The sequence below is a fragment of the Sorex araneus genome, chromosome 7, assembly GCF_027595985.1.
Source record: "Sorex araneus isolate mSorAra2 chromosome 7, mSorAra2.pri, whole genome shotgun sequence".
NCBI lineage: Eukaryota > Metazoa > Chordata > Mammalia > Eulipotyphla > Soricidae > Sorex > Sorex araneus.
The window spans coordinates 64869394-64893886 of NC_073308.1; positions in this window are offsets into that span (position 1 = coordinate 64869394).

The window sequence follows — 24493 nt, forward strand, 5'->3', positions numbered from 1 at the left end:
CAGGGGTAATTTCTGAGTGCATGAGCCAGGATTAACCCCTGAGCATCTCTGGGTGTGACCCAAAATAGAAATAAAATAAATAAATAAATAAATAGAAGTGTTCTCAGCAGGACCAGAGAGACAGCTCAAAGGGTGAGTGTGCTTGCTTTGCATACTGGCATAGCTTTGCACACCTCACTGTGGAAGTGATCCCTGAACACCTGCCAGGAATAGCCCTGAGCATCGTGGGTAGGCGTCTACCCAACTCCAGCTCCAAATGTTCTCAGCTAATTTCACAGAGCCATTCTGTGACTTTCTAAAGAAAGACAGTTCTAAAGTGATTGAGACTGTTCACCACAGGAGAAAAACTTTCTTTAACTTGAGTGAGCAGAATATAGCAAAGGCAAACAAAGCTTACACACAATAGAAAACCACAGGCAAAATCCACTTATGAATATCTATAAAAGGACCCTAAATAAAATATTAAGAAACAGAATCCAGCATCATGCTAAAGCAATAATATACAGCCACGATGAGCTGGGGTTTGGTTCCAGGATGTCAGAAAAGTCCAGTATCTTTTTTAAATATCTTAAAAGTTTTATAGTTCTATTTATTCCCTCCCCTTTGGCTGCTGTCACGGAGATGGTTTTAAGCTGTGGTGCTTGAGCACTCCTGGGTGATGGTGTTTGCTGGGGATCTCACACTGGGTTGCCGTGGGCAGGCTTGCAAATCAGAAACTCTTGCAACTGTGAGCCGTCCTTGAGCGTTTCTGTGTGATTTTTTATATTGCCTTCTATAAGGAGAAAACCCCTATGGTGACTTGTACAGGCTCTTTAAGGCACTTAATAACATCTGAGTGTTTGAATGCCAATAGTTTTTGATTTCAAGATTTGAATTCTAGGCAAAATTCTTCTTTAATAAACTAAAGAAAAATGGCTGATCTTTCAACATTTGGTGCTTAAAAGAGGGGGCTGGAGTGATAGCACAGCAGGTAGGGTGTTTGCCTTGCACACTGGCCGACCCAGATTCAATTCCTCTGCCCTCTTGGAGAGCCCAGCAAGCTACCGAGAGTATTGAGCCCGCGCGGCAGAGCCTGGCAAGCTACCCATGCGTATTGGATATGCCAAAAATAGTAACAATAAGTCTCTCAATGAGAGACGTTACTGGTGCCCGCTCGAACAAAACAATGAGCAACGGGATGACAGTGACAGTGACAGATAAAGAGGATCCCAAATGATGCTCAGGAGGTCCGGAAAAAACTTACATCTGCTATTCTTTGACATCTGGCCCGTGGGTCCAGCGTGAGGACCCAAGAATGCAGCACTGCTGGGGCCCTGCAGTGCTGGAGACACCCAGGTCATCTCAATAGTGGTGGGAGCTTCCAGGGCCACCCCTGGTGGTGTATGGGGGACCACATAGTTCTGGAAAAAAAACAGGTCAGACCTTTGCTAGGCATCTACCCTAATTGCTGTACTATCTTCTGACCCCCGACACAATATTTTTCTATGCACCTAGAGATACAGATAAAGGTACAGGTAGTGTCCCCCTAAAAACAATGACTAGTCAATTATTTGAACTCTACTGAGAATGCTGAGATTCCCAGGTGACTATCGGTCACATTAGAAGTTCTGTCAATCTGTGCTCAAGAAAGCCCACCTTGGGCGGTGCCAGCCCAGCCTCCAAGTAGTCCCACCCACCGGAAGTCACGCCCTCGACCCACCCTCGGCGCCATCTTGACACATTCAACAGAGAAGCGGCCAGGCATTCTGGTGAGCAACGCGGCCCGGAAAATGCTCCGGACCCGAATTGGGGCCAGCAACACCGGGGAGCCGGACGGAGGAGGTGCAGCCACAACACCTTCTCCAGATGGAGCCCTGACGACACTGAGCAGCAACTAACACGGCTCCGGGATTCGGGACTGGGACACATCCAAGCTGCGCGGCCGCTAACTCGGCCGCGCGACCTTTTCTAAAACCTAAAAACATACAATCTTTTAATGGAAAACTGATTATCAAATGCTTCCTTAGTAGGGCTATCTTGTTTGGGGGTATAACTCCCACAACAATAGTGAGTTTTGTGTTGAAATATGGAACGTAATCAAGGTAAAGAGAAAATGAAGTGAAATTCATCAGTTATACAGTTGGGGTGGGGGGTGGGGGCGGGGGGGTATACTGGGAATTTTGGTGGTGGAATATGGGCACTGGTGAAGGGATGGTGTTTGAATATGGTATAACTGAGACATAAACCTGAGAACTTTGTAACTTTCCACATGGTGATAAATAAAAAAAAGCCCACCTTGGTTTCCCAGAAGATGCAAATAAATCTTGTTTTCCAGATACCGTATGCACTATAGCACTGTTACATCTTATGTGGAGGCCAGGCATTAACTTGACTTTCTCTCCAAAACACTTTGAGGGGTGTAGGGGGGAGGTCTCAAGAGATAAGTTACAAGTTTAAGGGTTGGAAGAGCACCGTGAGTACATCACGTAACCGTCAGATCGCCTTGGTGATCTCTCCAAAGTGAGGCGGCCCTGGGTTGCTGGGGCTTGCTTCCAGCAAAGAGATCACAGTATTCTTGTAAATTTGGCAGGTCATCGTCACTATCACTTGTATCGCTTGTCTTCCCGTTGATCTTTGATTTGTTGGAGCGGGTACCAGTAACGTTTCCATTTGTCACTGTTGCGTGCTAGTGTAGCCCAATGATATCTGCTTGATTTAGGAACAGGAAGAGCCTCAAACCATTCATTCAGGGTTTTGACGAAGAAGTCTGATCTTGTTGGTGGGTGGCCATGTGGTCTTTTGACAACACATGGAATCCTGTCGGTAATAGCTCTAGTCCAGCGGTCATCTCTGAATCGCATTACATGTCCGGCCCATCTGATTTTTGATGTCTTGGCAAACGAGACAGACAGCACACCTGATTCTTGACCGTTGATGGAGATCGGAACTCCAGATTCCTTCTCTCACTTGAGTGAGATGTGATACTCCTAGCATAGCTCTTTTGATTCCTCTTTGGGATACCTGAATAACGTTCTCATCCTGTTTGCGTAGGGCCCAGGTCTCTGAGGCGTATGTTAGTGCAGGAAGAATGATGGAATCGAAAAGATGTGTTCGGAGTTGGAGGTCCTCTAACTACTTCTTTGACACTCGTGAAGGCGTTCCATGCTGCTCTCTTCCTCCTGCGAAGTTCTGGCGCCAAGTTGTTCCTCATGTTGAATTCTCGACCCAGGTACACATAGCTACTGCATTCGGAGATGTTCATTCCCTTGAGAGCAAATGGAGTGTCAGGGACTAGTACGTTTTTTATGAGCATCGTCTTGTTGAGGTTCAGCTGCAGTCTGACCTTTCCACACTTGTGGTCGAAGTCAGTCAGCATTTGTTAATGTGCCGCTTGGTTAATGTTTGGCATTATGAGAACGGTGTCATCAGCGAAGCGGAGGTGGTATAATTGCCGACTGTCTATCTTCACTCCCATTCCTTCCCATTTCAGTCGTCGCATGATGTTCTTGAGGGTGGCACTGAAGAGTTTCGGTGAAATGGTATCGCCCTGCCGAACCCCTTTCTTTACGTCAATGATCACTTCCTTGTAGAATGGTGAGATCCTGGTGGTGAATGCACAATACAGCTCGCAGAGGATCTTGATGTACTGAGTTTGAATGCCCTGTTTGGCTAGGGCTTCGATGACTGCTTCAGTCTCAAAAGAATCGAAGGCCTTCTTTAAGTCGATGAACGTTAGACAGAGTGGCATCTTGAACTCTCGCAAAACTTCAATGAGTTTGAAATAGGAATCATTCAATTTGAAAAGGGTGGTTTAAACTTGATCTTGACTTTATAGCTGATGTGCTTAGGTATACCGGCCAGATGCTGGAAGGCATGGAGTTCACCCCCAGCCCCTCAACAGGCGTGTTGGGCACTACAGATATGCCCTAATGTTTTCCTCTCCAGCCTCAGTGCAACCACTCATGCATCCTCCTGTATCTGGAGCATTAAATGTCATGACCAGGTGGAAAGTCAATGAGAAAACGACCTACCCTTCGAAGGCAGACCCTACTGTTGAGGAGAGTTGCTAAGCTGGTAGGTCATAGCTGAAGACAGTCTTAGGCTCACTTCCACCTTGCTGCTTGGAATCCCACTACTGGCAGCAGCCTTGACTGTGGCAGCTTCCTGAATGCCACAAGAGTCACAAGCAGTGGATTTGGTCCCTGCCTTTGTCAGTCATATAACATAAAACAGCCACTGTTTGTGGAATACTCATGGGAAAATTCTCTAGAAGACAAGAAAGCATCAAACAAGCACTGGCTGTTGTTGAAGGATAATTCTTTATTGATTGGTTAGCTTTCTCTTGATCTTAAAAACAGGTACAACTGCTTGTTCATTCAGACAATCTTTTCAAGGATGTTTGTTTAGAAAACAGGTATGAAAGACAAAGATGCAACTCCTTCTAAGACAAGCGTGGACTCATTGACAGCTTGGTTGGTAAGATTCTGTCTCCTTCTGGAGCAAAGCTTAGGAAAGCTTGCTGCTTAATATAAAACATTACAGTTACCCTGCACTTAGTACAATAGACAGAATATGGAGGATATGGAATCAATAGACAGGATATGGAATAAATCCAAATGTCCCATGACAAATGTGTGGATAAGGAAGTTATGATATATGTGTGTATGTGTGAGTATATGTATATATATGTGTATGAAACTATGTAGCCACAAGAAACGATGAAACCATTCAACTCACTGAAAATTGGATAAAACTGGAGGATACTGTAGTAAGTGAAGTAATCCAGAAACAGGGAAAATATTGAATGTTCTCATTTATCTGTGGCATATAGAGTAACATGACCAAGGAATTCAAAGTTTCAAAGATGGGTTAACCCTTGGTCCTAGATTACAAAAAATGAAAGGCCAGGGAAGACGAGAAATGGACAGAGGGTGAGTAATCAGTGGTCTGCAGGTAACCAAGGATTGGGGGCGCTGCTACGGAGTCCAAGGTGTCTGTATGTATATAAACCTCTAGAGCCAACACTGATGTCAGCATTAGACTCAGGCTACAATAATGAAACTGAAGAATGTACTTGTGAAAACATGGGCTGAGGGGTAGGAGGGAGTCTGGGGACATTGCTGGGAAGATGCTGGCACTGATGGTGGGACTGGGTTGGAACATTATATGCCTGAATCTCTGTTGTGAACAAATTTGTAAATAATTGTATCTAATTTAAATAAATTTAAAGTTCAAGTTCCCTATTTTCAGAACTCCAGCTCAGTAACACAACCCACATGTGTGATATCTATATATCTGCACGTTTCTCCTAGGGTTTGGGATCAAGTATACAATTATTCTTATAATACGTAGATATGTTGATGCTCATATGCTTTCATGTATAAAGAGCAATAAAGTCCCTTGTATCTGGTCTAGGAGTTTCATATTCTTCCCATCTTCATCTCCTAATGGTTCCCTCATTCTTCAGGGTATTAAAGTTTGGTGTCCTATGTCTCTTAAATGGCATTCTCCAAGCTCTCACACACCTTGAAGAGAAAACAGATTTAAAAATTACATAGGTACTATGGTTTCTGGTTCAACAGAAATTTAAGTTGTTTTAATATCCCTGAGGCCTGAAAAAATTATTCAAACTTTCCCATAAGTTCCCTCCAAATGTAACCTCCACCCACTCACTTAACTCCAGAATCTTCCATTCTACAGTATCTAAGAAGTTCATAAATTCTTTCTTTATTTGATATATAAAACTTCTCCACAGGGCTATCAGACTATATTGTTAGTGTTCATCTTGCACTCAGCCGACCTGGGTTCAATTCCCAGCATCCCACGTGGTCCCCTGAGCACCACCAGGAGTAATTTCTAAGTGAAGAGCCAGGAGTAACCCTTTGGGTGTGACCCAAAAAGCAATATATATATATATATATCTTCATTTTTCTCCTGGGTATTGCATTAGCCCTGGGTCCCTGGCAATACAATTTTCACATCATTCACCAAATGACTCTAACCACTTGTATACCTAACCTGTAGGAAGTGCTCAGTCAGTACTTCCTGAGTAAGTAAATTCCTGTCTGATTAGGAGATAGTTATCAGTTATATCAATACTCAATATTTAATTGTAAATTGTAAAAGCTGCATGAAGAAGTCCTTGGGGAAACATCACCATTAGTACAGGAAGTGATCACTGTATCACTGTCATCCCGTTGCTCATCGATTTGCTCGAGCAGGCACCAGTAACGTCTCCATTGTGAGACTTGTTGTTACTGTTTTTGGCATATCGAATACGACACAGGGAGCTTGCCAGGCTCTGCTGTTTGGGCGAGATACTCTTGGTAGCTTGCTGGACTCTCTAAGAGGGGCAGAGGAATCGAACCCGGGTTGGTCGTGTGCAAGGCAAGTGCCATACTCACTCTGCTATCACTCCAGCCCACAGGAAGTGATATACAAAGAAAATAACTGGAGGAGAAAAAAAGAAGAAATTATCCGGACAAGTGGATAGTGAAAAAACAGGCAGAAGAGCATTGACTCAATTTTCCTGGCCCTGCTCCATTTTCTGAGTTATATTCTATAGCCAATCAGAAAGGTTGATTTTTTTTTCCTCTCAAGGGACCTCACTTCTGTCCCCCCACTTCTAAGGGGAATCTGAACCTAAAGATACCATCCTCCAAGTGCCCGGGCTGGCTGGTACCCTATTTCCTGGCACTGTACCCACTTCCAGGTCCCCAAATTAGCAGCTTTCAGTCAAGTGCCTGCCCACCCCATGGCGCTCCACCCTTTCTATTATCTGGGGCTGTTCCCCCCGTCCATTGGTCACTGCCTGTGTACATCTCCAGGTTTGGGGTGATATTGCCTCCCTCAAGGCACTTAGAAGAAAAGAGGCACATTCAGCTTTAGGGAGCAACACATCTTCAAAAGATGAAAGAGTTAAGCAAACTAGGAAACAAACAAAGAAAAGAGGCAACTTTGTATGGGGCCTCTGTGAACCCAGCAACTTCTCATACTAATTGACCTGGCATGTTCCTGAACAGAATTAACTAGAAAGCCAGTGTCAAAAAAAAGAAAGAAAGGAAGGAAGAAATAAAGGAAAGAAAGAAAGAAAGAAAGAAAGAAAGAAAGAAAGAAAGAAAGAAAGAAAGAAAGAAAGAAAGAAAGAAAGAAAGAAAGAAAGAAAGAAAAGAAAAAGAAAGAAAGAAAGAAAGAAGGAAAGAAAGAAAGAAAGAAAGAAAGAAGGAAGGAAAGAAAGAAAGAAAGAAAGAAAGAAAGAAAGAAAGAAAGAAAGAAAGAAAGAAAGAAAGAAAGAAAGAAAGAAAAAGAATAAAAAGAAATCAGCAAGAACTCATGCCGACCAATGTGTATCTTTTTATTGTGTGAATACTGCTGCCTTTAATCATATTTTTAAAAGTCACAGCAGCTCTCATACAAGCTGGTATTGCAAAGCAGTGCCTAGGAGCACTGTATAACAGAACATAGGAACGGCTATTTTCGACCATCCGCATTCAGTCAGCCCGTAGGTGACTGACACAGACTGTGAGACGAGGCTAGCCCAAATTCAAGTTGGTCCGGGGCTGGGCAAAGCCCGAGCTCGGGTCCATGCCAGCTTAATTTGCTGTGATCATAAGATAAATCCATCCCAGTAAGAACTGTTGTCTACTCTGGAAAACTGTTTCTTGTTAGTGGCATGACTTTGTTGTTCTACGACCTGCGTCTAAGGGGATGAATAATAGGACAGCTTTCCTGGGTGCTTTCTCAATAAATTATGGATGGTTCCTTGCAGCAGTATGAAACTGGGTGTTAAAGACATAGGCAGAGTATAGGCTGATGCTGTCTTTGATAGTAACTGCACTAGTCCTATTAGGATGCTATTTGGATTTGAAAATAGAAAACACATGAATGCTTTTCTTTTCCTTCCTTCCTTCCTTCCTTCCTTCCTTCCTTCCTTCCTTCCTTCCTTCCTTCCTTCCTTCCTTCCTTCCTTCCTTCCTTCCCCTCTTCCTTCCTTTCTTTCTTAGCCTTGGGTATTTGTCACTACACTCAGTCTTTCTGTCCTTAAATTAGAACTTCGATACTAAACACAGGAGCTGGTGATTGTCCGAGAACCTCTTGTCTAGAGAGTTGGTGCTTTAAATTTCATAAGTCCTTAGCTTCAAAATTGCAGACAAAATAAGTCCTAAAACGAGTGGTGATTCCAAGGAGATTCCGTTCAATATTCACTTAGCAGTTGAGTGAAATGACAACAATGAGAACAAAATAAGGGAGGAGTGTCTGGGGAGATAATGGAGCTGCAGGCGAGATACACTGTGAAAAGACAACCCCAGGCTGGAGAGGTGGCAGAGCACATCCCTTACATGTATGAAGTCCTGAGTCTAGTCACGGGCGTGTGGCCCCAGCACCACAGGGTGTGGCCCCTACAAACAAAAAGCCAATAAAGCCATATCTTGATCATTATGAATTGCTTTCTGGGGAGCAGAATACTTGGCTCTACTCAAAGGATCATCCCCCGTGTACGTGGCCACACGCAGGGCAAGCACATCCCCGCCCCCACCTATACTAGCCCTCCAGCCTTCAGGCACAGAGTCTGTTCCCCATGGAATGACAAAGAGGAGAATTCCACAGAATTCAAGAGGAAGAATCTTAGATGGAAAAACGCCGGTTGTGGCAGAGGGAAAATCCAAATGGTACGCTTACTTTGCTCCCCTTGAAGAGCCCTGTGGTCTGCACCAGAGAAAGGCTGAGGAGTCCCATGGACTAAGTTCTGGGCCTCAGAAACAAGCCAATGATGCTAGGGATTAAATGAGTAGGTTTCTGAATGAAAAACACCCCCAGTTCTGGTTACTTTTTCTTTGAAGGGAAAAGAAGGCCAGCAAGAAATTGATCATTGTAGGACGCACCCCTGTTAGGGACCAACGAAGTCTCCTGCTGAGATCCAGTTCTGGAACATTCCTCCATGCTGGCAGGCCCCAGTGGCAGAACTATGCAGGGGGCAGGAGATTCTGTAATCTTTTCGTCACAACCCTTCTCATATTCCCAATACCCTCCCCCGCCCCCCAGAGCACCCCCAGTAAAGAAATACTTGTGTAGAGAAGAAGGGGAAAGGGAACAGAAAGTCGGTTGATGGCTAGAAGCGTCTCAGAGCACTCTCCTCTTCGTGAAAATGTCCTAGTTTATCTGACATCTTGAAATACTTAAGCATTTCCTCCCCACCTACTGCCCCATGAAGGTGTTAAGGGTCGGTGGGCTCTTTAGTCAAAATGGCAAAGAAAATTGTTTGGAGATACCAGCCACAGTACCTACGGGCTACAGTCTGCACATTCTAGAAGGTTGCCCACCAATCTTGCCTTTCTGAAGGAATTCATGCTCGGTTTCTCCTATGATGTCACAGCCCTGGCCAAAGCTGATTGGTTCAGGGAGGGGTGTGTCTGCCAAGATGATTCAAAGAAGTCCAAAGAGCTCGATGCTAAAAGCACTGTGCATAGGAGTTTAAGGTCCAGCCAGGATTGCTTAGAGGGACTGGATGCAAAGCGTTCAGAGTCAGCACTTTGGAAAGACCCAGAAACACATACTCCAGAAGAAGATAGTAATCAGAAAATGTGAGAATCTTCAAACAAACAGAGACAGGAGGAATCCAAGTAGTTATTCAACAGTAGAAGCAACAGGAGCAGAAACAGAAGCCAAGAGAGAGGAGAGAATTTGTTCTAGGGGAAAGAAGTGAAGAAAGCCGAGGAGATCTGAACCACAAGCTTAGCTGGCAGCTGTCAATACCCGTGAAGAGGTTAGACATGCCAATTAGTGTTTTTGAGGCATCCTATATAACAATCGGCTTAGTTTGGATTGCTTTGACATTCTCTGGATTCTCTTACTTTCCGGTGCAATCTTACAATCATCTGTCAGCTGAGACAAGAGATTGCTCTGTGCATTCTTTGAAACCTGAAGAGCCTATGGTTCCTTGGGTCTCCTTGTAGACAGAGCAACACACTCCAAAGTGATAATATCCAAAAAATCCCAAGTTGTTCCTGTTTTATTATAATTTATTTGCTTTTCTGTGCTGCTAGAGTCAAACCCAGGGTTTCACATGGACACTCATGATCTTCATCTGAGCTACATCTCTGCCTCCCTCTACCTCTTAAAATAAGCGGTGACCACAAGGTGTTAGGCCTTTTATGAACGATAAACCAAATACGCTCCTAATAATAAAACCCCTGGAGATATCATTAAAGTGAGAGGGTCCTCCCTCTTCTTTTATGGGATAAACTTACTTCCCTTTTGCAGACATGTATCTTATCAAGGTATCCAGAACACCCCTGAACTTTTGCATGGGATTGCTGCCAACATGATACCGTCAATCTGGTGTGCTAGTATGATACCTCATGGCCTAGTGAGATGTTCAAGGTTCTTGTGTATTTGATATGGTCCTGAATCCTTACATAACCTTGAATCGGGCTTGTAAAGACGATCTGTTATTCTTTACCCAGTGAAAGCAAACCTAACATTTTTGTCTAACAGACTAGAGCAGTCAACAAAGTAGAATCAAAGGTAAAATCTGACACGGTAAAATTTTCCATAAATTGAGTTTATTTCTCAGAATTGCTTTAGATTTGCATAAAATTTGAACAGAAAATACAAATTGCTCCCACAGAACACCCTTCTTCATGGCGTCTGCCATTAGTAACGTTACTGCATTAGTTTGGTACATTAGTTATGGTTAATGGTCCAATGTTGGTACAGTATTACTAAATAAAGTCCAAAGTTTATCCAGACTTTCATATTTCTTACCTACCATCATTTCTCTGTTCTGGTATGCCCTTGACATAGTGATTTGTAATTGCTCCCATCCTCACCCTCAGCTCCCAAGGATGATGGCATTTAATGGTAGGTCTGTCAACAGACAGATGTTGGGATTGTGAAATAAAGAATTGACATTTCTCTGTAGAGCAAATCCTCAGAGAGCTGATTGCAGAATTTTTAGGTAAATCGAGAACAATCTCTTCCCAGAGCCGACACTCATCTGGACATTCATGGAATCTTTCTCCATTCATACTGTTAAACTTCAGGAGAGCTGTCAAAAGTTGGGTTCTTTGCTTTGGGTTCTTTGGGGACTGTTACCTAAGGGGCTATATCCTGCTGTGCCCCCCGGCTCAGTGGTCACCAGGAGATAAAAATAGCCTGAGGCCTCTGCTTCCTCCCGCATGTCCCCATTCAAAATTCATCTTAGCTTTTGGTTCGCAATGTTGGCCAGCAGAAGGATGCTATTTTGACATAGCTAGATAGTCTCCATGTTTTTCCTAACTGTGCTAATTGTCATTAAGTGATTTACGTTTGCTATTTTCCTCACTGATGTGATGCCCTATTACTAGTGGTAACCACCTCACCTCCAAAGATCTTGATGTGTCTTATGACCCATACTACAGACTGTAGCTACTTGGAACCCCAGCATGGGTTGTCCCACCCCTTTCAGCCAGACTAACAAATTCTCACATTGTTAACTACAACTGCTGTTTATGTCCCCTCTTTCCAATGAGCTCCAAGAATCTTTCCCTCTCTGTTATTCTTGAGTATTGGAGTTGCTTTTGGTTATTTATGAATCGATCAGGATTATTAGACTGAAACGGGCTGTTTTCATTAGTTTACCTTAAACTTCAGTGGACTCTGCGGCTCTCAAAGGAAATCTAGGAATATAGTGGCTTAAACCACATGAGTTGATTTTTCTCTCCCAGAAAATCATAGATAGTCCAGGGCAGGAAGTAGCTCAGTTCTGTGAAGTCCTCCAGGGATCCTGGGCTCTTCTCTCCAGCTGCTCTGACATTTCTTTTTTTTTCTCTTTTTGGGTCACACCCAACAATGCACATGGGTCACTCCTGGCTCTGCACTCAGGAATTACTCCTGGCGGTGCTCAGGGGACCATATGGGATGCTGGGAATCGAACCCGGGTCGGCCATGTGCAAGGCAAATGCCTTACCCACTGTGCTATCACTCCAGCCCCTGCTCTGTCATTTCTTCACTGTTTTTATTCACTGCATCAAAGTCAAGTCCTGGGACCCAGCTATATTTACCCCTTAAGAAGGGAGTAAGGTCAGGAGGACTGGTCCATGGATGGGAGCTTGGCAAGTGGAGGGGTGGGGGAGGGCAGTTAGGATGGAGAAGGGACCAGCAGGACAGTGATAGTTGCTAATGATCACTCTGAACAAGAACTGAGTACTGAAAGTAGGTAAAGGGGCATGTATGATAACTTTCAGTAGCTATATTGCAATGCCCAGAAGGAAAGAGAAAGAGTGAGAAAGAGAAAGAAGAAAAGAGCCTGACAGAGAGGCAAGTTGGGATTGGGACTGGGGGGAGTGTAGTGGGGAGGGTAGGGAGAGGGAAACTGGGACATTCCTGGTAGGAAATATACACAGGGGAAGGGATGGGCACTGAAACATTGTATGACTGAAACCCAATCAAGAATAACTTTGCAATTGTATAACTCACTGTGCTTCAATTAATAAAGAAGGAAAGAAGAAATGGAAGAAAGAAAGGAAGAAAGAAAGATACAAGAAAAAAGGAAGAAAGGAAAGAAAGAAAGAAAGAAAGAAAGAAAGAAAGAAAGAAAGAAAGAGAGAGAGAAAGAGAGAGGGAAAGAGAAATAAAGTAAAGAAAGAAAGAAAGAGAGAAAAAAAGGAGAAGAGGAAGAAGAAGAAGAAGAAGAAGAAGAAGAAGAAGAAGAAGAAGAAGAAGAAGAAGAAGAAGAAGAAGAAGAAGAAGAAGAAAAGAAGAAGAGGAGGAAGAGGAGGAGGAAGAGGAGGAGGAAGAGGAGGAGGAGGAGGAAAGAAAAAGGAAAGAAGAGAAGAAGGAGGAGGAGAAAGAGAAAGAAGACAGAGAAAGGAGAAAGAATGGAGAAAACAAAGGAAGGGAAGTGTAAACAAGTGTCTTCAGAGGAAGAGGTGTTGAAGTCATACACATGGCTAACGCCCACTTTTCCAGATGGTAAATCAGTCACGTGGCCATGCATGACCTCCAGGCAGTCTGGAAACTTTACTCTGGTCTGTGACCAGGTTGTCTGACTCAGAGGGAAAAGAGGATACTGCAGGGAAACAGCCCAGGGCAGGGGAAGCAAGAGACGAGAATCGGGAAAGGGGGAGTGACAAAGCAGAGACGGGAGAGCAGCCTCCGGGCCAGGCAGGATTGGCTGTTCCTAAAAGGTGGAAGAGGCACCAACTTCCCTGGAATTCTCTGAAGGAAGTAGTCCTGCCAAGTCTTATCTGTCACATACTTTGCACAGCAATCGCTTAACTATTTGCTGTTTTAAAACATACTTATTTCCTTAGCTTTTTGTGGGTCACATCTGGTGGTACTCAGGGCTTACTCCTGGCTCTGTCATCAGGGATCACTCCTGGGGGGCTCAGGGGACCACATGGGGTACTGGGGATTGAACCTTGGTGGTCCCCGTGGGAGGAAAATGCCCTACCCACTATACTATCACTCCTGTCCCTTAAAGCATTTTTTATTGTATGTTATTTTATCTCTAAATGTTTGATTCTTGTTATAGCAGCGGAAAACTCTATCTCTACTTTTGGACATTCTCCACCAACCATCTCCCAGGACTGGCCACAGTATGAGACTCTCCCTACCAGCCTCTCCCTCTCTTCCTCCTTTCACACTTGTACCTGGGTCTCTCTTCTGGTCCTACTTCCTCCCCCTCTACTTCCATAACTATCTCCCCTAACCCATTGCCTGCATCTCTAACTCACGAATCACAAAATCCCGTTAATCACCGATTTCTCGGGCGGGCTCAGTAACCTCTCATTTCGTCCTTTACCTGAGATCTTAGAAGTCTATCTCGACTCGGCCCTTCTAATGATGTTGCACTGGGGGCTCTTCAGGGTCAGGGGAATGAGATCCAGCTTGTTACTGGATTTTGCATATGAATACACCATGGGAAGCTTGCAAGGCTGTCCCACATGGGCAGGAAACTCTCAGAGGATTGTCAGTTTCTCCCAGAGGGAGAAGTAGGCTAAAGATATCACTTCTGAGAGGTTGCTTTTAAGTCTCTCTCTGGATGTTGGCCGTTGATGGGATTACATACACCTGGGTTCTTCTGCGGGTACCTTCATGCATGAGGCCTGTCCGAACGTGTGGAGAGGGGCCTCCAGCATGGCTGTAGCTAGGTTCCGGTGGTCTTTGGCCGCCAGGAGCTCTGCTCGGGGTGGGGAGGGAAGCTGGAGCCCATCCCCTTCGAGGAGCCCCGGGGAAGACAGCCAGGCATGCGGGCAGAGACTCTCTGCATCACTCTCTTCTGAGAGCTTGCTTTTAAGTCTCTCTCTGGATGTTGGCCGTTGATGGGATTACACACACCTGTAATCCCATCTCTAACTCCACCTTAATATAGTACTTCTTGGAGAACCTGAGCTATCAAATGCTACAGCCCAGCTCCCAGGAGGACTCCAGTCTCCCGTAAAAATACACTGGGACTTTAGCTGACCTTTGCCATCCGCTTCCAACACGGCCCAGTCCAGAAAACAGATTTTCCACCGCTCCTCTTGTTTGACTCACAAGCTTCCACTTCAGAGTCTTGGGGAGGGCCTTGGTTGGGTGTGGTGGGGGAACCCGTCTCGGACCTGTGTACCTGCCGTGTGGATCTGGGCTTTCGGGTCACATGCAGTGGGGGGCTTCCCTAAGCATCAAAATGGCACCTGGACTGTCTCCAAATGGCAAATATCCCCCCTGATAGAATTCAAACCCCATTGTGTGTGACCAAGAGACACCTAGTCCCCCTCCAAGGAAATTGAGAGGGTGTGGGAAATGCTCTGGACTTTCACTGTCACCACTACTTGTCACCTTTGGTCATCTTCTGACTTTGTCGTGTGTGAACACCAGAGCCTCCGTTTATTCCAACTGTGTGACTGACAGTAGCTCAGGTATAAGAAACTGAAGGTTTGAGAAGCACCTGAGGAGTCATACCACAGAAAAAGGAGAAAGAAAACTTGATATTACTACTCCTAAAACCCACTGGTCAGAAATATGTCAAAAGAAACCTTCATGATTAATTTGTCCCGAAGTTCATGTTTGTCTCTCCAATATCCAAGCCCACCTTCCACCCTCCTTGTGATCCCCTTTCTTATCTCCACCCCACCCGTCTCCACTCTTCCCTGGCCTGCTCTTCCCTGGAGAAGCCAGAAAGTCTATTCAAAGAAAACCTCTCTGGAGAGCAGCTTAGCTTTTCTGGTTTAATCTGTCTCTTCCAGAACAGACACATGGTCCTATCTTTGTTTAACCAAAAAGCCAATTACAGTGTTTTCCCAATCAGATGGATGGGCTCCAAATTAGTGGTTGAAAGAAGAGAAGGAGAGATGTGTTGGGTATAAGGAATTGATTCCACAGTGAAGGCTGGAACTTAGTGGTAACTTAAGGTAGAATGTATAGATGTTGGTTTATAATGATGCACATGTGAGTGTTGCCATACATTGTTATGTTAATAAAACTTTTCTAAGACAGAGTAGTCTCATTAAAGATGAATTCTTTTTTGGCTGATTGAGAAATAGGTGCATTTTTTAGGTAGGTTTAAAAAAAATAGCAACTTTCTTAAGTCTAACTGCCACTGAACCTATCTCACATACCAAAAGGTAGGTAGGTGAATGGAAAATATGTTAGTAGACAGTGTATGTATAATAATGGATGGATGGATGGATGGATGGATGGATGGATGGATGGATGGATGGATGGATGGATGGATAAGCTTCAAGTTGCTCCTGCAAATCTTCTCTGGAGTATGGCCCTCTGCTGAGCCTTTGTGCCTCATCTAGAGTGAGATTGGAGGAATGCCACATGTGAAATCTATGGTGTTTGTCTTTTCTGTCCTATCCCTGAGCACCTCAAATACCTTGTCCTGGCTTTTACCACCTCTCACGATGTCCTTGGACTTTGCAGTTGCTTAGGGCAAGTTTTTGGGCTCAAAGTTTGTGGACAAAATGAGACCTGAATACTGTAAGTAACACAGAAATAATAATCCCGCAAGCATGTGTACTAAAGACTGTGTTTATGTGTGTGTGTGTGCAGGTGTAGATGTACAAATGTGTGTATGAGTATATCTACCTGTGAGTGTGAATATGTATGACTTCTGTGTGTGAATGTGTATGAGTTTATATGTGTAAGTACTTGTGGTTTTGTGTATAAGTGTATGCGTGGATGGATATGTGTATAAGTGTACGTGTGTATGGTTGTTGGGCTGGAGCGATAGCACAGCGGTAGGGCATTCGCCTTTCATGCAGCCGACCCGTGTTCGATTCCTCCGCCCCTCTTGGAGAGCCTGGCAAGCTACCGAGAGTATTATGCCCGTATGGCAGAGCCTGGCAAGCTACCCGTGGCATATTGGATATGCCAAAAACAGTAACCATAAGTCTCACAATGAGAGATGTTACTGGTGCCCACTCGAACAAATCGATGAGCAACGGGAAGACAGTGACAGTGACAGTGTATGGTTGTCTTTATGTGTGAGTGTGTAAAGATATGTGACTATGTATATTTGTGAATGTACATATGTATGTGATTCTGTGTATGTGTGAATGTATGTGTATGTTTTATCTGGATTTGCTGGGAATTAAATAATCTTTATAGAAGGGACCTTTTAGTCCAACTGGACTTCATTTCCTGCCCACTGTAAAATCCTGGGACTTTCCCCAGTTGCTGAGTGTTCGTCCAATTGTGCACGAGCACCCCAAGTGATGAGGTAAGAAATACTGTCATGTGGACATAAAATAGTAACTTTTCATGAGTAAATTATTGCATGATAAAAACATGCCTATGGCTACAGTCCCCTAATAGGTCCATTTGGCAGGTTTTTTTTTTTTTATCTGAAAGCTTGTCTTGATAACAATTGTTTCTTAAAAATAACTTTTAGTGTCTTTTTTTGTTGTTGAGACCCCTAAATGTTCCTGGTGGGTCTCTTAATTCATGGTTCATTTTCAGAGAGGGAAGTGCAGCAAAGAGAGAAAAAGACACATTTGTTCTCATTGTCATTATTGGGGATTTAAAAATAAAAGTGAACTGGAGGAAAACGATCTTTTAAATATTGGCAGTGAATTCCCTACGTTTCCTTTATAAAGCTCCTCGGGTCCTATTTTTCTCCCACTACTTAAAAGTCTGTTTGAAATGAACTACTGGAAAAGTTCAGATGCCAACAATCATGCGGAATAGAACAATTTCTTCGATATTTAATCCCCAATTACGATGAACATATTCATTGCAGCTGTTGGTTAGGTATGTCCTGCCTTGGTTCTGTGAGGCAGAAAATCCCCAAAGCCACATTGTTGAAGAGATTCCTAAGCGTGAGTGTGACATACACTTTCCAAGTGTAGTATGGTAAGGACAATGGTGCTGGGGACTCTGGGTTAGCGTGTCAGGGTTCAAGTCCCAGCAGGATCCCCTGGTTAAGATGTTAAGCACATTATCTGTTCTTAGCATAATGCCTCGCCCTGAAGGTGCCCTGCAAATGTTAATGATATTATGTCCCGACGCCTAACTGTGCTTTCACAGAGGTACAGGCGGAGCCAGCGGTGCAGATTTTCTCTACTTCAAGCTCATTGGTGAGTATAACCAGGGGGCTTCCGGGTTCAGGACGCTTCCACCAGCTCAGCTGACACCTGTGTACACAGCTACACATTTAGGCGAATAATAATGTGTTCCAGCACTGTTTTGTTTTTCTTTTTGATAGCAACAGGGAAAGTGGCTGTATTTTAGTGCTCTTGATTATGGGAAAAAGCAGTTTTCTGTCATAGGCCATACACAGCCTGAAGGTGCCATCTGGGGTTGATTACATCAGGTCCCCCCAGAAGGCCCCCGAACTACTAGGGGCTAGAAGAAAATGAAGGGTATAGAGTCTCATTGTCATGCGTCTCAATACGTTCTGGGTAAAAGCATTCTGCTGTGAAACCCTTCAGTTAAAAAAAATGATAATGTCATGTGTTTTCAATGGAGTGAGTTTTTAATTTCCCCTTACTGTATTGTACAGTTACAATACTAAGCTATTACATGGTTATAGTGGTGTTAGCTCCCATGATCACTACCCTTCACCACCTCCAAAGTGCCCCATCGTTGTCCTTATGTCCGTCCACCTCTTCCTCTCCCTCCAGCTCCCTCTGCTGCCCACCTTGCCTGATTATTTCAGTTCTGCAAGCCAAAGACAAGGGCTTGTCATCGTTTCATACTGTCTATTCTCTGTTTTGCTTCTCTGTGTGCTACAGATGTGTGATGTCATCCCGTATTTGTCCCTCATTTCTGACTTACTTCACTTATTATTATTATTTTTTTTTTGCTTTTTGGGTCTCACCCAGCGATGCACAGGGGATTACTCCTGGTTTTTGCATTCAGGAATTATTCCTGGCAGTGCTTGGGGGACCATATGGATTCTGAGAATCGAACCTGGGTTGGCCACATGCAAAGCAAATGTCCTACCCACTGTACTACCTCCAGCTCCACTTCACTTAAAATGATGTCCTCCAGTTCCATCCGGATTGCAGGGATCTGAAAGATTTTATCTTTTTATTTGTCTGCATAATACTCCTTTATTATGCAGATAAATATGCAGATAAAAAGATATTGGCCATGCGATATCTTATAACCTACTTCTCCCTCTGGGAGAACCTGGCAAACTACTGGGAGTTTCCTGCCCACATGGGAGAGCCTTGCAAGGTTCCCATGCTGTATTGATATGCCAAAACCAGTAACAAGCTGGGTCTCATTCCTCTGACCCTGAAAGAGCCTCCAATACGGCATTGTTGGGAAGGACAAGTAGAGAGAGGCTTCTAAAATCCCAGGGCTTGGATGAATGGAGACGTTACTGAGACCACTCAAGAAATTCCACAATCAACGGGTTGATGATGATGATGATGATGATGATGATGATATATATATATGTATGTGTATATATATATATATATATATATCAGAACTTTTTGGTCCCTTTGGAGTGATAGCACAGTGGGGTAGGGAGTTTGCCTTGCACACGGCCGACCGGGGTTCAATTCCTCCATACCTCTCAGAGAGTCTGGCAAGCTACTGAGAGTATCCCACCCGCACAGCAGAGCCTGGCAAGCTCCCCGTGGCATATTGGATATGCCAAAAACAGCAACAATAAGTCTCACAATGGAGATGTTACTGGTGCCCGCTCGAGCAAATCGATGAACAACGGGACAACAGTGCTACAGTGCTATCTGTCATTGTACATTTGGATTGTTTCTGTACCCTAGCTCTTGTACTAAGTGCTACAATGAACATAGGAGGACACAAAGTTTTTCAAAGTTATAGTTTTATATTTTCTTTGCATAGATGCCAAGAAGTCGAATCACTGAGTGACATGACAGCTCATTCTTAGGATTTTAATAAGTCTCCTCTTTCCATAAAGGCCCAACCAGACAACATTTCAACTAACAGTGAATAAGGTGTCCTTTCTCACTGCATCTCTATCAACATCACCATTTGGGTATATGCCATTCTCGCTGGTAAGAGATGATACCTCATTGTTACTGTGACCGGCATTCCCTGATGATGCCGACTTTCCGTATGCCTACGGGCACCCATGTGTTCTCTTCAAGGAGGAGTCTGTGGGGGCCGGAGCCATAGTACAGTGGGTAAGGCACTTACCTTGCGCATAGTTGGCCTGTATTCAATTCCCAGCCCCTTAAATGGTCCCCTGAACCTGTCAGGAATGCACAGCCAGGAATAAGTAAGACCCTAAACCAAAAATTTAAAAAAGGAGTTCATCTGTCCCCATTTTTTTAGGTGTCATCTTTTTGTTGTTGAATGTTGTGATGTTTTATATATAAAACCTTGCGATGTTTTATATACAAGATGGGTTTTTATTGTGAGCAAATATTCAGTGGCTCCTAACACCCAGGCATGTGTGTACTGGCGTGCGCGCACACACACACACACACACACACACACACACACACACACACTGGTTTATGTGCAGTTTCAGGAAAAAGCGTTTTGCATTTTCCAACGCGCCATGTTACTGGCTTGGTGCCTTCCCAGGTTAATTTTATCAAAGCAACATTCTCAGAGCAGCTTCTCCAGAAACAGGTGGGCATGCCGGTTAAAGAGGCTGATGTTAACAGCGCCACTCAGGATATGCCGCGTGTCCTAGTTTATGATGTGGGGCTGACAAAAGTGTTTGAGATGAGACAGACATGACGGTTTCTCCAGGGACTCATAACCAAGCCAGTTTTCAGCCGGCTGAGCCCGAGTCTCAGTTCCAAGACCCAGCGTGTCCCCCTGGACCCTGCTCTAGAAGGTTCGCCCCCCTCCCGCCTTCTGCCTTCCCTCCCACAGCTGCACCCCTCCTGGGGAGTTTTTGGCTCCCTGGTCCAGTGGCAACATAAGGGGACCAGGATGCTGGGCTTCGTGACACGTGTGATTCATTTGCCTCCCAGAATGACTCAAAAAGGGCTTTTTCAGAATTCAATCTGGGTCTCAGTAATTCAATTTGTAGAAGAAGGCAAGCCAAGCTTTAATTCTTGCATAATTAGTTTCACGTGCGACAGCGTTCATACACGGCGGTGCTGGGCAATAGATCAGGTGGACAGAGGTAGGCCGCGGGGTGGGGGTGGGATCGGTGGGCCAGGGGTGCAGGTCAGCAAAGGAACCTCCCCAGAGGTCGCTGGCCAGTGCACACGCTCAGGGGAGCCCGCGGTCCTCCCCCCACTGTTGACTGCAGAGTCCTCCACACCCCGCCTCTCTCTGCCTTCAGCCCTGACCGGCTGTGCGGCCCGACCCACACACATCTTTATGAAAATGTAACCTTTCCACTCACTGTGGGGCGCAACAGGGAAAAAGTCAGCTTTGTCCTGTTGGCAATTAAACCAGCTGTTGCCGCCTTAGCCGGGTGGCGGCTGCCTTCCCTGGGACCCCACGGCTGTCTCCGCTTTGTTTCAGAAACGTGGAGGTGCTGGCAGCACCCAGAAAGGGCCCAGGAAGGACCACGACGACTGCTTCCCTTTCAAACCCTTGATGGGGGTGGGGGAGGGGCCGCTGACTTCCTGGGGTCCAGCACAGCGCCTTCTCCGTTGGGCAAACACAAGGGAGCATGACCCACTCGAGAGTGTCTTGGGTTTGTGAAGAGCGTGGAGCCTGGTGTCCAGAGGCAAAGCTCCCCAGGTCTTTCCTGAAAGATTAGGACTGTGCTGAGGAATAAGAAAAAAAAATAAAGAGGAGGGGGGTGTCACTGGAGAATGGGGTTCCTGCAACTCTAATTCTGGCAGGACTGCTGGTGACTGTCTTCAATCTCTTTATTCTTCCCATTGGGCTTTTTCCAAGTCACTTTGGCACTTTGAAGCAAGAGTGGGGAGAGGTCCCCGGAGCAGAGAGGAATATAGTTGCCCATAAATTAATTGCGTGAATGTTCCCTTTTGCTTCCCTGGACCCAACTGCGCTGCTGGGTGTTGGATAGGCGGGATGGATATCCCTAAATTGCAAAGTGAAATGAAATGAGAAATGCAAAATGGAAACATTTTATAGACAGAATAAACTGTTGGGAAACTGAACTTGACGGACTCAGGCAGGAACTGCCTTAGTAGGATGAGATTTGTTGGGGGGAAATAAGTTTCACCTCCAAAACCTACAGGCACTGGGAGACCCAGTTCGTTCCAGAGCTAGTTGGGTGGGCCTTTGGGAGGGTCTGGGCAGTGCATGGTGGGCCTCGAACTTCCTTGGAACAGACAGACACTATTGCTGTGTGTGTCTGTGTGTGTGTGTGTGTGTGTGTGTGTGTTACACTCCCAGGCCGGAGGTCCTGCCAGCTTGCGGGGTGGGGGTGGGTTAGGGAGAGGGTATGTTGACAACAAAGGAGGGGATACCACAAATTGGTGGGGGAAGGAGCCAGTCCAGGTGTTGGATGTGAGAGATGCTGTGCTCCAGACTCCTGGCAGCCTTGTCTAGGCCATAAATACCCATCCTACCCCATGATGGATTTTTCTCACAGACATTGTTATTGTTATTATTATTATTATTATTATTATTTATCTTTAGACACAAAGTGCTGTTAACCTTGGGAACAATCATAACTCAGAGATTCAGAGAGAGAGAGAGAAAGAGAGAGAGACACAGAGAGAGAGAGGGAGGGAGAGGGAGAGAGAAAGACAGAGACAGAGAGAGACAGAAAGACAGTGAACTCAGGTGCCTTGATGGGATTTCAGAAGGAAATCCAAATCTAATCCCTTTTTTTTTTTTATGATCAGGGGTCCCTCTTGGAGTTGGCATCAGAATCTCAGTCACCGCTCAAGACTTTATCCATTCACCCGCCATTTCTCTATTTCTAAACCCCTTCCACCTGGGGGAATGGGGCACAGGACAGAGACTGGCACCTCCACTTCCTGTTGGCAGGCCTATTCATTTGCTCTCTGTAGGCTCATTTGTCTTCATCCTCACCCAGGAACAAATGTTCCAACATCAGGACCATCACAGCGGAACGTGATTCACAGCCCTGCACCCAGACGTGCCCTCCCAAGCGTATCAAGTGACAGGAAGACTGGGAGGAGTATGGAAACCCCGGGAAACGCCTCCCTGTGCTCTTTGCCACTGAGAGGGCTTCATCACGCGCTCGACTCTGCTGATAGCTAGAGGGCTCAGATCTCTCTAACTACCAACTTGATGCTATTTGTTAAGAATATAAACCCTAAGAAGGAACAAAACTTAGGTAATTTGCCATGACACAGAACTCGAGGGCACCATGCTGCGTGAAGTCAGTCAGAAGGAAAGGGGTAGATACACAGTGACCGAGCTCCTTTGTGAGACTTACAGACACACAGCGAGAAAGCAATCAGGAACCAAAGGCAGCACAATGGGAGAACTGATCCACAAAATTTGTGTGGGGACAGAGGGGAGGGGGGATGAAATGGAGGGGCATTGGAGTCTCCTTGGGGGGTAGGAGGGGCGACGCTGGTGATGGGGGTAGTGTTGGAATTACATCTATGGAAAACCATCGTTAGCAATATTTCTAATCACAGAAGCTCATTAAAAATGTTTTAAAGAACAATATGAACATATTTTTAGCAGGGGCCCTATACAGGTGTTGAGAGGCTGCGTGCTGTTTCTGGGGTGCTTGACCCAGTGATACAGGCCTTCCAGTTCAATGCTGGGCCCGTGGGCTCAAGGGCCAGTGGTACTCGGGGGGCCATGCAACCACACTGAGGGCCACATATATGCCAAGCACGTGTTCTACAACTTGAGCCATCTCCCTGAGTTAGGAATCTGAACCAAATTTATAGTTTTGATCAATCAGTTCTGCATCTAGAATTGCAGGTCAATTATTCCAGACATGCAAATATTTGTATGTGTGAACATTTGTATCACAGAATAGATGGTAATGGTGAAAAATGGGAGGTAATTGGCGTCAGTGGTGGGGAGTCAGTTAAATAAATGAGGACACACGAATACATTCTAATATTATACAGTCAAAATTTAAAAAATTTAAAGACTAATTAAAGGGTAGAGGAAATAATCGTGAAATATTAGGCAAATAAAAACATTTCCAAAAGGGTCTGTCCAGTATAGTACCTACTCATTTTAATTAATTATAATTAAGTGAAATTAAAAATCAGTTGCACAGTGGCATCAGGCACCATTCAAGTATTCAATCACTATCATGTTAGACATGTACACAGAGGACATTTTCATCATTTGTAGAATATTCTATTAGCAGGCCTTAATCATTTTATTTTTCTAGTGTATGTTTGCGCATACACTTGCAGAGAATCTCTTGCCTGCACGCCTGGCTGTCTTCCCCGGGGCCCCTCAGAGGGGATGGGCTCCAGCTTCCCTCCCCACCCCGAGCAGAGCTACCGGCAGCTGAAGACCACCGGAACCTAGCTACAGCCATGCTCGAAGCCCCTCTCCACACGTTCGGACAGGCCTCATGCATGAAGGTACCAGCACAGGAACCCAGGTGTGTGTAATCCCATCAACGGCCAACATCCAGAGACTTAAAAGCAAGCTCCCAGAAGATATCTTTAGCCTACTTCTCCCTCTGGGAGAAACTGGCAAGCTACTGAGAGTTTCCTGCCCACATGGGACAGCCTTGCAAGTTTCCCATGGTGTATTCATTATGCTACAGCCAGTAACAAGCTGGATCTCATTCCTCTGACCCTGAGAGAGCCTCCAGTGTGACATCGTTGGGAGGGACAAGTCGAGAGAGACTTCTAAGATCTCAGGGAAAGGACAAATGGAGAGGTTACTGAGCCCGCTCAAGAAATCGACGATTAACAGGATTTCATGATCATGATTGTGATCGTGATGTTTGCACATGGAGAAATACAGAAGGAAGCATGCCACATTATGATGTTAATTTAGTGACAAAAGCACAGGGAAACTCACCCTGCCAAAGACCAAACAGGAAATTGTTGGATGCCGCGGATGTACCATCAGCATGGAAAACTGTGCAGGTCTGTTGCTTTCCTGTGATACCGTCCCAGTAGGTGGTGTTGGCATGACTCTGCTCAATAAAACTTTATTGATAGCAGGAAACAGACGGGGCATTGCTTCGACAGCCACAATTTGC